The 16,893-nt window shown below is 35.1% G+C and overlaps 1 protein-coding gene across 2 annotated transcripts in view; it reads right to left on the reverse strand.

Moving 5' to 3' along the window:
* The window catches only part of LOC120631640, a 71,641-nt gene extending 61,146 nt beyond the window's left edge, over nucleotides 1–10,495 (reverse strand). For both annotated transcript variants that reach the window (XM_039901297.1, XM_039901296.1), the window contains exon 1: nucleotides 10,327–10,495. The gene's annotated coding sequence lies outside the window, so the exon portion shown is untranslated. The remainder of the gene's footprint in view (nucleotides 1–10,326) is intronic.
* Nucleotides 10,496–16,893: the final 6,398 nt, after the last annotated feature.

A 16,893-nucleotide genomic window follows, 5' to 3' on the forward strand; every position in this document is an offset into this window, starting at 1 on the left:
TAGTTACCACCGACAAAGACGTACCGCTAAGCGATTTAGCGTTCCGTTACTATGTCGCGTTGAAACCACAAATGGGTTTGGGTTTAATATAACGGACATAGCCCTAACAGGTTAGATCGTTACCATCTTAGACTTCATCGTCACTTCAACAGTATCCGGTGAAATTGCAGTCAAGGGCAGTTTTTAGTACATCAGGCACCAATAACAAATCCGCACTATATTTAACCGTCGCCCCAGAAGCCGGTAATCTCAGTTCACTTGGCTGTACAAGGATGACATCATGGCGGTCTAGTTAGCTCATCTCAGCTAATGAACTCTAACGGTATTGATACCGACATACTTCGTCGTACTTATATACATTGAACATTCTCCTTTGCAATAACTTACATCCTGAGTAAGTATAATAACTTTTGAATTACACACAGGTCCTACAACCTTTGTTTTTTGCCATTAATAATAATATCTTACGCAGTTTCCCTGACCGATTTCGACTGTAGCGAACTTCTACTACGCAGGCGATAGTATAATGAATAAGTGTGTGCGCAAACGGTTCTCGCTCTCACATAATCCTATAGGACGCCAGCTCCAACACGATCGGATTATATAGCTCACCGAGGCATGGGTGACAATTCGAGCATCTCGGGACCCAAAAGTCCATAAGTCCTCGGAGCCCTGGAAATCCAAACGCTTAACTATTCGTTGTGGTATGTTGGTGACTCTGGTTCTTATTCAGACCTCTTAATTTCTTACTTGATAAGAAAGAGAAGTAAATAATTCTTATTTAAGAAACCGGAGTTAAGAAATTGGCATTTGTCACGATCTTAAGACGTTGGTCCCAAATTTTCTCTAACATCAAGCCTGCCAATCCGCATTTGAATAGCGTGGTGGGTTGTAAACCCTATCCTGAAAGAGGAATGCTGTTCCCAACAGTGAAATAGTGACAGGCTGAGGCAAATGATGGTGATTACACGAATGGTTATCAAGCTCTTTTATTACAAGTACTGTATCCAAAGATTCTGGAAATTTTCATTCCGAATAGAAATTATTATCAAGATATGTGATACTCCTTTCGTGATAGCTTACGACTTACGCTCGATCGCGGCAGTCGTTCCGCATAACTTAATTGGAAACCGTTCTCCACGCGTCTAGAAAACTAAACAAAGTTGTTTTACTACATTCGAATTGCTGTATGTTTTAAATACTAGGACTCCTTTAATAATCTAACTTGTATACCCAAGTTACTACAAATAAATAGTAAAAACGTATCCTACTTGATATAATTATTACTGTCCTCGGTTTTGGAATAGCTGCATTATTTGACCAACAGCATTTAACAAAAACACATGTCTGAGTTTGCATAAAATACCAGGAATCTCCGACATTTAAAGAATTATAAATCGAAAGAGGGCATTTAAAATGAGATTGCAAATTATTTCAGTGCACATATGATTCAATCCATGTTAACGTCTCTTTGATAGTGTTATATATTTGTCTTGTTTTGGTCCTGAGGAGTTAAGGCAAAATATTCCACTGACCATTGCCTAATCGGCTAGCTCATGTTTCTATAAAGCATACCTGGCTATACAACGCGTTTAAGTAGCCAGAATTTCTCGAACCATACATAATATGTCATAACTTATATTGTTGTAAGTTTAGGGTATATTTTGTTAAGTTTTATTGTAAGGTGACAAAATAAGGAGACATTTAGAGTTCTGATCAGTGTAAAAAACAAAGCACGTGGCAAAGGCAATCAAAATTCTGTCTTTTTTATTTATACTGTGGTAATATTTTTAGTAAAATAACATAATAGGAGATTCGTATACAATGTAGATTAATAAAATGATTACGAGATTATTTCAACAAAAACTGTAATACATATAAAGCCACGCATACTATGTATAACTGAAACTATCACGCAAGCCGCTGTAATACTTCGACTACTTGTATTAATTCTCATACATAATCTGTTACATTTACAAAAAAGTATTCACTTTTTATTACGATAAATTGATTAAAAATAAATTGTGTAATATCGCTCGAAATAATATATTTTTAATCAAAATTTTCAGATGGTAGATTGAATTTCCGTATCCTTTAGTTTATATTTTAGCTATTCTTTCTATATCACTAGTTAATTTAGAGATTTCTTGCAGCAATGTGTTATTACTAATTTATTGACTGAATAACTTTAAATTTGTGTGTAATGAAGTATTTGTTCTTCATCTTCTTCGTCAATGGAACATCCAATGTTTTGGTTTAGATTGATTATTCATTTCGGGCGTTAACCGGTCTATGATAAAGTTTGCATTGAGATAGCTTGCATCCTGGAATCCTAGAAGCTATAGCTATAACAGATATATCTGTTAGTTAATCGTTAGTTTATTAAGTTAAATCCGAAAAGAGGTCATACAACGGAACCACAGGCACAGCTAAAAACATCTATACTAATGTTTCAAAGAGAGATGTTTAGATTTTTGCATATGAAAAAGATACATTTGCAACGATAAATTAGCTATACCATTTTTATTTCAATCTGAAATATTGTAATTTCTAAAGCAAGCGAACCAAAATTTACAAGAAAATAAGAAAGTTAAGATTTTTAATCGTCGTTTCAAATAATCCTTCAAGACGACCTTATGTATCTATTACATGTTATTTGGTTAAGCATAAGCACATAGTCAAGCATATATGAATTTAAAATAAAGTATGGCACGTTGTTAAGGGATTGATGTTTACGTCTATGAGTAAGGCGGCTCATATGCTCCAATATAAAATTTTGTTATATTAAGGCATACGATTCATGCATGCATGCATACTTATTAACATGCTGTCACTAGTTGATTAGTGATCTATAGTTACCTGGCGTTATTTTAAAGATATTATTATAGCATTATAGCATTGCGGAAGTAAAGTTATGCAAAGAGTGTTATTTTAACACGTGTGTTTTTAGTGCGACAGTTCAATGGTCCAACTGTTCTCGATTTCACATCGTAGTTTGAAAATATAACAACAGATTCTAATTCTAATTCTACTTCAAGTTAGCGCTTGACTACAATCTCATCACATCGAACCGAAACACTAAATCGCTTAACGGCACTACTTTGTCGGCAGGCTGGTTCTACAAGCCATATTAAATATATAACAATACATACCAGTATATTTTCATTTTATTTTTTTTATTTTTACGAAAAAATATATTTATTAATAAATATATATTTTTACATATAAAAAATAATGTATATTTATTTATTATACCCTACTTGTATCTTCGTACCTATAATATATAAACATTTAAACCATAAAAGGAAGTCTTCTAGTTCTTTATTAAACAAAATAAGAAGTCATTCATGCTCTTCACGATACAGGCTACATAATGTGGCGACCACTAGCAATTGTTTGTTGTAATCTTTTTGAAAATAAAGTAATTTTATTTTATTTATTTTTATTTCATAATTAAATATCAGTTTAGATCCCTAAATAACAAATAGAAATATTTCATTTGGCTACAACTTCATCAGCCAAATTGTATCACTTCTGTGCCCCCAGCGAAGAAATATTAAATACTTCCATAAATTCAAATTCAAATTCATTTATTTCAAGTAGGCCTACTTTATAAGCACTTTTGAAACGTCGAGTATGTATGTTTATAGTGACTCTACCACCGGATCGGAAAGCAGATTCTACCGAGTTAGGCATAGTAAGTGGGATAGATAAAGAACTTGCCCGATATCTTATAAGATCCACCACTTTGCTTCGACGCTATTCTGTGGCCTTGGTAGACCGATGCCCTTAACGGCTTTCCGTCATACGTTGGAAAGGTATAATTAGTTCTTGGGTCACCATTGCTAAACCAGCCTAATCGACAGAATCGTCGACGTCGATTTCCTAAACCTCACCTTTTATGTTTCGGCATAATGTATTTGTACAGATAAAACATATCTAGGATTACAAGCAACCTTATCATTTTCATTGCGTAACCTAGTTAGTTGGTTACCATTAGAACTACATTGCATTGCATTGTTGTTTGTTACTTTGTTATACTCTATTTGTCGCCGGCTCGTAACGTAACATCCATCCATTTTGATAATACATAATATTTGCGAAGTCCATTGTGAGATGTTCCTTATCAATTTATTGGGCAATTGGGCAATCCTATTCCTTCCCATAACTATATGTACCTATACTATTTTTATTTTAAATTATTAGTAAATAAGTTTTAACGACCAATTTCAGTTTTCATATATATTTTATAAACCAAGGTAATCAAAAAACAATAATCTATTAGCTGGATGATACAATTCACCAGTTAAGTACTTCATTATCACATATATATCGGCAGTCCCCAAACACGCCATGCTTTTATTCATTCGCACTTTAAGAATAAGAAGTTAAACTTTTCAAATAATCTAATTCTCAAAATTATAATCATTCCCTTGTTATAAGCCTCATTCAAGGCTCAAAAGAAAGGATGTCATTAAATAAATGATCATAAGTTGCAGTTACATTTATTTAGATTTAACTCATTTTTTAACAAGAAATTCTTCGTACTCTCCCTGTGTTAGAAATTTGATTTTCCACCTTATGCCACAGGACAGGTTATGCCGTAGGTCAAGCATTCGAAAACAGAGTTATAATATTCGTTCAAATCCACCAACGCGCATTGACCTTTAATCCTTTTCTTATTAGAGAAGATCCATGTTCCCTGTCATTCATCATCATGACTGGCCCACTACAGGGTACTATTAGGTCGTAGTCCACAACTGTGGCCAAGTGAGATTCGAACTCAGTCACCCCAAAACGGAGACCAAGGATCACTTGGCTATCAACCTTTCTCTAACCCAGCTGTAACGCATTGTAAATTATGATTATTGTGCCATACAGCTGGGCTAAGAAATATGAATTACATAGGGTTCGCAGATATATGTGTGATTACCATATTTCTACTAATCCTAAGATGGCATGTGACCTACTATTTTACTTAGTATATATGACGCTTCATCTAAATGAATCGATGTTTATATCTATTACATTTAGTAGAACAACTGCCTGTCTTAAAATTTTATTACACTCAATAGCAATACCAGTTTAAACGAAAACCGCTGATATAATTTGCAATTAGCGTTATTTTATTAAATTGACAATAAAAACGAATCGAAAGCCGTTTGTAGTAATCACTATCGATATATAATTGTATCTACTAATTACTGTTGCCGTTGGTTATAAATGGTAAAAAAATGCTTAAAAATAGAACGTCTTTTGAGAGAGAGAGGAACCTATGTCTAGCTGTGGCACACTAATGCTAATGTTGATCCTCGATCAATAACATACTAGATATCAGTCGTTAAAATAAGGCTATTTTCGTTGCTTTGCTACCTTATCCTATAAGTCGTGCTTAACGTTTGAAAACACAAGAAAAGTAACAGAATATCCTGATTTAGATAACAAACATTTTATTTATTTGTGAAAATTATTAAAATAAAAACAAAATAAGCAGAGTGATTTCATCTAAATAAATATTTGTATTAAACCGGTTCCAAGTTGTATTTACGGGAGTTGTCTGTACAGCTGTTTTGGAAGATTCCTAGCTAATAATGCTAAAGCTATAAGAACTTCTAAAATACACCTACCTAAATATGTGTAATGTGCCAATCATATTGTATTTCATAACTGATATTACATAAAAAAAGCAAAAGTCATTTGCGATCGCAACTAATAGTTTACTATCCTATTAAAAAACATTATTCAGAGTATGTGCTCCGGTTATGTCTTTGTACTTTTTGCGTAATATTTCAATTTCTTTGGAGATGCTATACATAGCTTCAATAAATATTAATTTATATCTCGTTTGCATGTTCAAAGCACATCTAGGCCGATCGTGGCGCGAAATCTCTACTGTAAACAGATTTAATACCCATGCAAATCCGAGAACGGAATGTGAGTGAAATTGCGCCTACATTTTGTTTGCGAAGAGAAATGAGGAATGTTTGCATTAGTTTAATCTTAAAATAGTCGGACTATTTCATAAAATTCGTTTTTTTATCATTGGATTTGATTATCACATGCCACTAGTAGTAACTGAGTGAGGTTTTTGGGACAGAGTACGTCCGGGGGAGTCTTACTACCGTCATATTTACGTTTTTAAGGATTTAAAGGATTTTAAAGGATTTACTGGCACATAAGGACGTTACAGGACGTGTCTCTTGCAAGGCCTCTGTACCGATCTTTAGGGCGTAGTTGCCGATGTATTTAAAGGATTTACGGGCACATGAGGACATTTCAGGACGTTGCATGCCCTACGAAGTGTTGCTCTGTTTAAAGGCAATGGTTTGCCACTTACCATCAGGTTCATCTTTTCGTTAATTATTACTATAAAAAAGCGTTTTAGGGCTTTAGCATTTCATATAAAAATACAGTTTGAGGACGAGCATTATTTCTTACTTAGGGTACTGATTAATAAATACACCGAACTCGGACTGAACTTAATGCCGATTAGCCAATATTATATCCTTCGTATGATTTATAATTATAAGTATAGAAAATTGCTTGTTCACTTGTGCCGAAAAATAGTGGAAAATCAATTCGTTTGCTTCAGTCCTCATTTATTTCAACATACAGATCCAAACGTCGATAGAATCTGAGACTTTCTTCGATCATCATAGTAAGATAGCAGAAACCTTTCTAACAAGAAAGGTTATTGAAATGGCAACAGATTATAAAATGGAACACGCTATCCTCCCTATTACATAACTTTTGATGCAATCATTTCGATAGCAATTGTTGTTAATAGCTAACTTTAAAGTATTGTTATAAAAATTGCTGTAGACAATAACGTGATAGTATCATCTAATAGAAACCGTTGTGATTATTTTTACAAGATTGCATCAAAGGCCCGTGGTTTTGACTGCGATAACATTTTTTTTTCAATGAAGTAATATTATTAGTAGCTTGTAAGACCCCGAAGAAAATTATTTCAGCAATAGATATTAAATAAATATATAAATATACTACGACAAAACACACATCGCCATCTAGCCCTAAAGTAAGCGTAGCTGTTATGGGTACTAAAAAGACTGATGAATATTTTTATGAAAAATATACATACATACTTCCAATATACAGATAAACACCCAGGCAATTCATGTTCATCACACAAACATTTCCAGTTGTGGGAATCGAACCCACGGCCATGGACTCAGAAAACAGGGTTTCTGCCCACTGCGCCAGTTGGCCAGTCAATCCTAAGTCCAACTCCAGGTTGCTACATGTGTGCCGAATTTCATCGAGATCGATTCAATGGCTGAGCCGAGCATAGGAGACAAACAAACAGACTTTAGCATTTTTCATATCTATTGTGGATATTATAACAATAAAATAGAACGATAAATCTGAATAGTTAAAACAAACTTTAATGTAACACGGTTATTTTAAGCCACAAATGTTTTCAGAAACTATCGCATTTTAAAAGACCGTTAATACCTAGCAAAACTGCGGATCGGCTTTCAGTTGTGAAAATATACGTTGAATGGAGTGAAAATAAAACGAAAAGTGGTCCAGTATTGCGAATTTGCGGATAGTTTGTCAAAGTCTAGTGACGGCAACTGGGAAAAAAGTGGGCTGCATTTATTAACGTTGCAATGAAATATCAGTGATTCTATTATAAAATTGCTATTAGTTATTTAATAAATTTCATGGTTTCGCTACCAACGTTGCGTTTACCGGTGTGAGGTCGCCATTCTAGCACCCCCCAGGTAACCCAAAATCCATCGGTTCTCCAAACTTTGTGCCCAGCCATTTTATTATTACACGTTTATTATATGGATGTTATTTCCACTTGTGCGGCAATTCCCGGAGAGATTGATAAAACTGTGGGAGAAGAAACATTTTTATCACCGGGGAGAAAAATGTTTCCAGCCCATGCTAGCCGTGTAGTTAGAAGAGCAGTGAGTAAGGTAAAACTATAAAATGATAAAAAAGCTTACCTTAAAAATTGCTCTTACTAGATAGTTACTTATTTTAAAAATGACATTGTAATGCGATTATACAAAAATTACACCCAGCTAAGTGTTGGCTTCTCAGACCAGGGAGCCGTTTACAAACCTCAAATGTGTATAATATGTAAATTACCAATTTTACAAATTTAAAAATAAAAATATTAAATTTATAAAATTGATAATTCCTCCAAGTGTAGGTAAAAATACTAATAACAATTATAAAAATTATGACCCTACAAATAATGAAAACATTAATGTTCCATATCTGTAAACTTAATATGCACCCATGATAGGATTATTTGAATAAAGATATTGATTTTGCCACTATAGCAATTACGTTATTTCAATACATGTTGCATGTATATAAATTATTTTATTTTTGAGGAATGAAATAAAATATATTTTTTGTAATTTTGCATGACTTCTTAGTTATTAATATGAGCGCTGTGATAATATAAAGGAGGTCCCGGGATCGATCCACGGCAGGGGAATTTAGGAAATTTCTAATTTCTAATTTTTCTTTGTCAAGTCTGGTCGGGAGGCTTCGGCCTTTGTTAGTTACCACCCTACTGCCGCGCCGAACATCTTAACTGCGTAATCATTTACCACCAGCAGTGCTAGCACAGACAGGAGACAAAAAATATATCCCCCAATTATATCCCCCGAGGGGATATAAATAAAGTGTCTACCTGCTAAAGCACGGAAACATGGAACAGGAGAAATTTATCCCCGTTTATAATTACACACATATTATTTGGATATTATTTCCACTTGTGCGCCCTGCTTATGCCCTTATGCTCTGAGATTTGATAAAGCTATGGGAATAGATACATTTTTATCCTATCCCAGGGGAGATAATTGTCTCCTACCCATGCTAGCTATGGTGATATTGCATTTAAGGGCACTTGTAGCGTATTAATAAGTTTATTAAATCGTGAACATTTAAAAGCATTGCCAATTAACCAGGTTAAAATTTACATAAAGATGCATATGAATTTTCGTAAAAGGTTGAAGCCAGATGTGGAAATGCATCTGCCTCCGAGTGATTGACTAACACTGTAAATTATTCATATGCTAATTAGCACCTGTTGTAAGACGTGATAATATTTTTTGGTTAAGAAAGAACAGAGGAATGCGTAGTTTGCTATATGAGTTGTAGTTTAACATATGCAGTATATGTGACAATATTATATGTTTAGCTGCAACGGTAAAGGAAAACATCACGAAGAAACCGGCGTGCCGGCAGTGGCGTGCATAGAGGGTATGCACAGGGTATGCAGATTGTAAAAAATGATAAAAATCTCGAGTACGAGTAATAAATAACTTAAGGATAGGCATTGTAAGAATTATAAGTAGCCTACCCTTAAGTTTTTAAAACTCGTACTGGATTAATATTACTCATTTTATATCATCTGCATACCCTGTGCATACCCTGTATGCACGCCACTGCATGCCTGAGAGTTCTCTATAATGTTCTCAAAGGCGTGTTAAGTCTCAACATTCCGCGCTTGGCCAGCGTGCTGGACTACAGTCTTTTCGATTTCAGAGACCCGTGTCCTGTATTGGGCCGGTAATATGATGAAATTAAAAAAGCAAAGACATTTTCTGTAATTATGATGTTATGCGCTTGTGCATGAAAACTTCTGCTTCTAAGAAACATACCAATTTTGCTGTTTTGTATAAAATTTAAGTAGCGGTCACGATAGGGTTATTTCCTAAACCATTCTGGTAATATATAACTACCAAAGTGAACACTTTTCACTTCCGTCTAGCAACTTAGTGTTTTTGCACCTTTATAAACCTTTATATATTTTTGCGCCGCTATGCAACGGCATCCTGTCTGATCAGGCAGAGCTTGGACTCACCACTACACGCTACTCCAATTCTGATTAGTAAACTTTGGTCATTTAGCTGTTTAACACTCCAAGTTAAAATTCGAACATCGAAGTTGTCCAATCACCCATCCAGTAACTGACTTGGCTCAACGTTGATTAGCCAACGCAATGGAATTAATTGCGTAATCGCATCTTAGCCTTTATGTGCCTTTTACAATAGTTTCTTTATTGGTTCATTTGAAACATATTTTTAGGTAGGATATAAAAATTCGTATTCCTGAACTATGAAGTATCAAGAACTCCGAGAAGTTAAACCTAAGTATCATCTAATAATTGATATCCATTATAAACCATAAATCTTGGAACAATATTATATCAAATTACTTTAATTTGGTATAATGGTAGGTAATTCATAACCAATTACTTTATAATAATATGGAAACCAGTATGTTTCTAATATCTAATGATCCATTAATAATCAGTTTAAAATTAGTGCTTACTTAATCAATAATCCCGGTGTCCAAATTCGTATCCAATTCAACGATTCACTGAAATGTTATAACACTGGCCACTTTTTGATAAAGCAATGCAGTTTAAAATTATTATTTTTCAACTGTCCGAAGTTGGCACTACCGCGAGATATAAACGCGCCACGAAGGCGTCCTAACAACGAAAAGTCTGCTTTCGAACTGCCGGTGACGGCAACTTCTTAAGTCGACGGAGCAATGTACATCGACTACCTTGCCAGGAATGCCGCGTTACAACCTCAGCAGTATTTTTCTACATGGAAACAGGTTTCGATTACAGGGCAGAAAAAAACAAAATCACCGCCTATCAATTTTGCCATCTCGATGCTTCGGGATTTTTAGCGCCTTGATTTTCGTGAACAGACCTCTAGGCTTTTTTTTGACCATTCAAATGTAGCATTTTCGATACAATAAATTCTACAAAAGAATAATTTTAGCGAGACTCTTAATTTTTTTAAACACCACAACCTTTTGTTGGAAATATTTTTAGTTAGCCATGTTAATTAATATGATAAATTTTTGCTTGCGCCAGGGGTAAGCCAGATTATTAATACAATTTGTTATTCAACGTTCGGGATATGACTCTATGACCTTTTGGATTTTAGCTTATCTATTGAGCAACTGAGTTACTTGTGCAATTTAGTGGGGCAACATGACCTAGCATCATTGTTAAACTTATTAACTCCATAAAAAGTAATTTTTTAATGAGACGGCTTGCGCTATTAATTCATGATTTCGATAGAATTATACTGTATTCATAAAAGAATAAACTGCAAGAGCCAAGGTAAAAGTTTTAAATAAAGCGTATTTACTGATTGTATTAGCAGAATATACTGTGTTTTTATTTAAGTACTAACTGTTGCCCGCCACTTCGTCTGCGTTTAATTTTGTTTTTTTGATGTGGCATTCAATTTAGTTGTAGTTCTAAAAAAAAAAAAGTATTCAGTATCGCTAAGCCTTAAATGAGGTGTTGGTGCTGCTATCCGCTGAGGAGTTCTGTTCTCTATCTCCAACCACATTCATCAGATCTACACAAAGTTTGGGCAAAATTAAACCCTATAATACAAAAAAAAATATTTAAATCGGTTATACACTTTAATCCCCTCTCCCAAAGGAACCGAGCTTAATGTAGGGATAAAAAGTATTCTATTTTACTTCTAGCACTTCCAAGAATATGTGTACAAAGTTTCATGCGGATCGGTTAAGCAGTTTTTGCGTGAAACAAACAAACAAACTTACATTGACATTTATAATATTAGTAGGGAAGTTTATCAATTTACACTTCAGTGAATTCAGTAGGATAGAGTTAAAAAAAGCAAGTTAATATTTATTTTATTTTAATTAATGTACAGCTTTTAGCTTTATAAATCCCTACTAATATTAAAGCACACCTATACTTATTTGTTCCGTTATTTTGACACGCAACATCTGAGCTAAAGAATAACATGTGTCGTTCGTTTTTGGTACCAAGAAAACAGAGGATTCCAATGGGATTTAAACTTAAATCAGATGAATGTCTGTCATTTCTTGCGCGAAATGAGAGCCTTGGCCAATAAGAGGGACGTGCCGTGGTGGTTTTTAGTTTGGGTATACCCCTTTAGAGGGTGGAGTCCCACATAACTTCCGTCCTGGCCAAGGGTCGGAGGTAGCAATAAAGCTTTTCCACCACGCCAAAAAAAAAGGTACATTTTCTCTAAGCTTTTAAAACTGCATACAACATGAAAACATCACAAGAAATAAATGAGATTACTCAAGTAGAAATTCTCAAAGAGTATCTAATGAAAGAATGTAACATAAATTCCAATTCTTCTTTCTTTTACAAACAGGAAAAGAGTGTTTTCTTGTTAGTCTTGGAGACACGATTGGCAAGTTCACAGTATCGCTAACGGCGACTCGCAGGTAAGGTCTACTTAGATGGTAAAAAGCAAAACCTGTACGTACGTGTCATTCATGTGTATGATCATCGATAATTAATGTTGTCATCAATACGATAAATATTATGTTACCATTTAAAGTTATAAGGTCAATATAAAATATATAAAGCAATCAAACAATAAAATAAAATAATATATATTATTTAACACACACTAATAATGATCATTGAGGGAATATGAAATTATTCCACAAAACAATATTACAGCTTTACTTTGGACAAAAAACGGTAGGTATCACTTATCGCTGTCTTATAAGCAGCTAAATACTTACTGATATTATAAATGCGAAAGTACTTTGTACGTTTGTCCTTACTTTATGCCCTAACTAAGCAACGAAAATATTCGACGATTCGTAAAAAAACTCGCGAAACACGCGGGCATCAACTAGTCTTCAATAATGTGTAAGTAACATATCTGAAATAGCGTCATAATACATTTAAAAGGGCAATATAGAGTGCCTAACTAGTTCAATGTATTATCGTGTACATGGTTTTTTTAGGCTACACATTCTGTGAAACATTTTCAGCTACGTTTCGAAAAATTTTGAATGCTGCTTTTTGTCTAAAGACAAGTATATCTTGGCTTCTTTGATCTGTTTAACCTTAATTTAGTTTATGAGTTATTCAAACTATCTTATTTCCGTCTCTACGTTTAAGTACAAGCTTAATTAGTTGTGTCCAAAAATAGTACAACGGACGATCTATTTTCTCACAAAACAGTCAAGAAAAAAAGTAAACAAACAAAAAGTAAGAAGTGTTTGAAAAGTATACAAACTTGTCGCAGAAAGGCTGGTCGCACATCAGCTCTCACTATCACTCATTGCTTGAGCAATAGTCGTTACATACATAGAAAACATTTTAAGTACATTTACACTAAGTTTATGAAGGCGACGGCTTTTTGAAGCAATCACCTTCAGACAACCTTAGAAACTGCTGCCACAGAAACGACATAATAAATTGATTACACGCACGTCTGTATAGTTGCGAGGAATAACCAACCCACATAGGAGCAGCGTGGTTAAGATCAATATTTCTCTCTAATAACAATAGGAGCTAATAATATGTTTCTGGCAGTAGGACTCTAGATTGCTAAGTAGTCGTGTATGAGAGCAATTATAATTGGATTTTCGTAGCCCGGGGAGTCAAATTCGGCATCTGTAATGGCAATATGGATAAATTTCATATATTAAATTAATAGCTTTATTAATATCCAAAGAGCATTTACATTGGAAAGAGGTATTTTGCGGGTTCCCCGGTTTGTCTTCCTTATATAAATATATATGAACAGGGTGTAAAGCCGATACGAAAGCTTGTAGGTACAGTATATAGTTAAGACTTGTTCAGTCTACAGTTACCAATGTGCGGCCGGTCAATGTTGATGTAGTATGTCGTGAGGAAGTGAAACATTGGTGTCAATGACCTTTGTGCATGACTATGGGTGGATGACCACAATATCCACTCAACATGTTGAGACCTTAAGTAGCATGAAATAGTTAAAGCTAATCGCATATTATGAGACAAGCGACGCATTTTCAGCTCTGATAAAGAATGCAAAGCAAGAGAGCTAGTATCCCGCCAAGACGAGCTTACTGGAGGAGCACTCTGGCGCACTTGTTGACCTTGGTGTCTTTCACTGTTGCTGTGGTTTTAAATGGGAGGTCCGGGGTTCGATCCCGTTTCGAAGCGTCGTTTTTGCATACTAAACTCTTTTTAAAGTCCCAAATCCCATACTTCTGATTTTTGTTTTACAAACGATCTGTCAAAAGCCCGATCTAAAGAATTGTAGGCAAATCTTTGCTTTAACAAAATGCAAAAAAGATCCATTTTATTCCGATGTTAAAGTATGAAAATTGGGAGCGAGCAATTCTAGCCTCCCACAAGACCAGTAGTCTCAGTACAAGACTACTGGTCTGGTGGGAGGCTTCGGCTGTGGCTAGTTACCATCCTACCAACAAAGGTGTGAAGTTACGTGGAAACCGATCAGGGGTGTGGTTCTAATATAACTGTCATACCCCTAACAAGTTAGCCCTTTACCATCTTAGACTGCATCATCACTGACCTAGCAGGTGAGATTACAGTCAAGGTCTAACTAATAGTGTAATAAGAACAAAACTGCCTTCCATTTCTGCTGAAGCGTTTCGTAGTATTATAGAACCATCAAAGCTTTGACCATAATGATGATGCAGACGCTGATATTATTACGATATTATGATATGATGTCCTTGGCAAACTTATCAAACACACTAAGTATCAATAATTTTCTCCTATTATAGTATTAAGGACTACGTTAACGATAAAAATGCTTGGGTGTAAATTATTGCTCTAACCAGGATGCTTCTTTAATAGTTTTTAAATGACATTGTGAGATAGTAATAACGAAAAAAAAATAACAACCGGCTAAATTTGTTGTGGGCTTCTTCTTAGACCAGCGCGTTTGGAACCCTCGTAGCTTTAGTTTAAAGTTGACGAATTTATTTATCGCCATCAACTCACTCCTATTTCATATTTTACATGTAATGTACGCATCAAAAGTGCCATCTATGTGCCTATTTGAATAACGAAATATTTGACTTTTACTTTGACTTTGACTATGTATTTTCATAGTTACAGATTTATTGTAGGTTTCATGACCTATTGTTCGTAGACCTTCTTCTTGGCAGTTCAAATATCCACGGTCTTGTGCCGCTTGCATCCAGCGGCTCTCTGCGACCGTTTGATGTCATCTATCGACGGGGTATACAAACTTTGTGTTCACCGGTCCAACGTTACCATTCCAGTACTTGGAGCCCCAAGTTCCATTAGTTTAAGGGATTATTTTAGATCGTCAATAACCTATAACAGTCCACTGCTTGACTAAAGGCCGCTCCCTAGGGGAGGGTTTGTCCACTTGTCCACAATCACCACACTGTGCAGAAAGGTCGGTGATCGCAGAAGATGGTAGTACTAGTACAGAGGACGCTGATGCTCGCTCTTAGTCATATACCCTAAGTCACCTCGTACGACACCCGCTGGAAGAGGAGAGTTTATGACAACTTTTTCCGATCTGCTGTCACCACACGTCACATGTAGTAAACCACTAATGTTCCTAAAGAGATTATGCACATATTTGGAACATAAAAAGTAAAAGTGGTAATATTGCAGAATTTCTAATGACTTATTTAATATGATTGATGGATTTTTCATAATATTTTAGCGCTCAGCTATAATCACGTGTGATGGATGATATGAACGGCCGTTGCGTTCGGCGTTTGACAGTTTAATAGCCCCAGACATTCCATATGTTGCACGTATTAGCGTGCTTACAGACTGAAGTCAACTTGCCGACGATATCCATCGTGCGTGAATGGTAGCCGTCGTGATACCATCATGACTTCTGCCTTACAGTGAATTAATAGGTAGCTATTTCAGTATTATATTGACGGCCGACTCGCGCAGTGGTCAGCGATCCTGCTTTCTGAGTCGAAGGCCGTGGGTTCGATTCCCACAGATGGAAAACGTTTCTGTGATGAACATGAATGTTTTTCAGTGTCTGGGTGTTTATTTGTATTTTTTAAGTATTTATGTATAAAAATATTCATCTTAGTACCCATAACACAAGCTGAGCTTAGTTTAGGACTAGAAGGCGATGTGTGTATTTTCATAGTATTTTATATTTATTTATTAATCGACTGTGCTTCGGTTATAGCAAAAAAAAACCGGATAAGTTTGCTGGGCGCTTGTTGCTTGCTATTTTAAGATAGCTAATGTAGCTATCACCGTAACCTCGCAATAATGGAAACGTATATACAACGACCCCAAGGAATCGCAACTACTAAAAATAGGCAAATTGATAGTGTAGCCTTGACGAAATTTGTGATTAAAGATGTCTATTATTAATATTCAAACTTATAATTTAAATTATTTATGGCAAAAATGCGTATCTAAGCAACGTGCTTTGCCATTTTCATAGCTTGACGATCTTGCGGCAAATAAAAGCTAAAGTTTACAGTAATCTATGCATATTCAAGAGATGAAAAAAGTTTAATATGACCAACTCATTCATCAAAACCATAGATTGTAAAACCATAAATAATAACCCATCCTCCACCATCCACGAAACACATTTTGTAATACAAATTTTGACAAGATTTTTGTACAAGCAGCCTCAAAATGTCACAAATGGTGCGTGTCACGGATTGGTCGGCTTTAACGACTATTGTCGAGACTTAGTGATAAAATCCGAGATCGACGGTTTAAAACTTGCTCTTAAATTAACTCCGGGCTGGGCTGGTACTGAGGATTCTTTTACTGAAAAAAACACAATAACTAACAATTTTTGCCCCGATTCGGGACGAACCCAGCACCTCGTGATCCGTAGTTTAACATGCTAATCACCAGAGCAAAGAGGCAGTCATTAAGGTAAGGCTGGCAATAAAGGTAAATAAAGAAAAAAAGAATCACTGTGTAAATAATGATATGAAACAATATCGAAGCACTGAGTCACTTTTCAATTATTATTGAGTATTTCCCAAATATTCTTAGTTTCACAACAGTCTGGTGAGCACAATTAGCAAAGTTAGTTAAAATAACAATCAAAAAAGTAATTACAAAATGAAAACTGTTAAATC

Source organism: Pararge aegeria, chromosome 18, assembly GCF_905163445.1.
Source record: "Pararge aegeria chromosome 18, ilParAegt1.1, whole genome shotgun sequence".
In the NCBI taxonomy this organism is placed as follows: Eukaryota; Metazoa; Arthropoda; class Insecta; order Lepidoptera; family Nymphalidae; genus Pararge; species Pararge aegeria.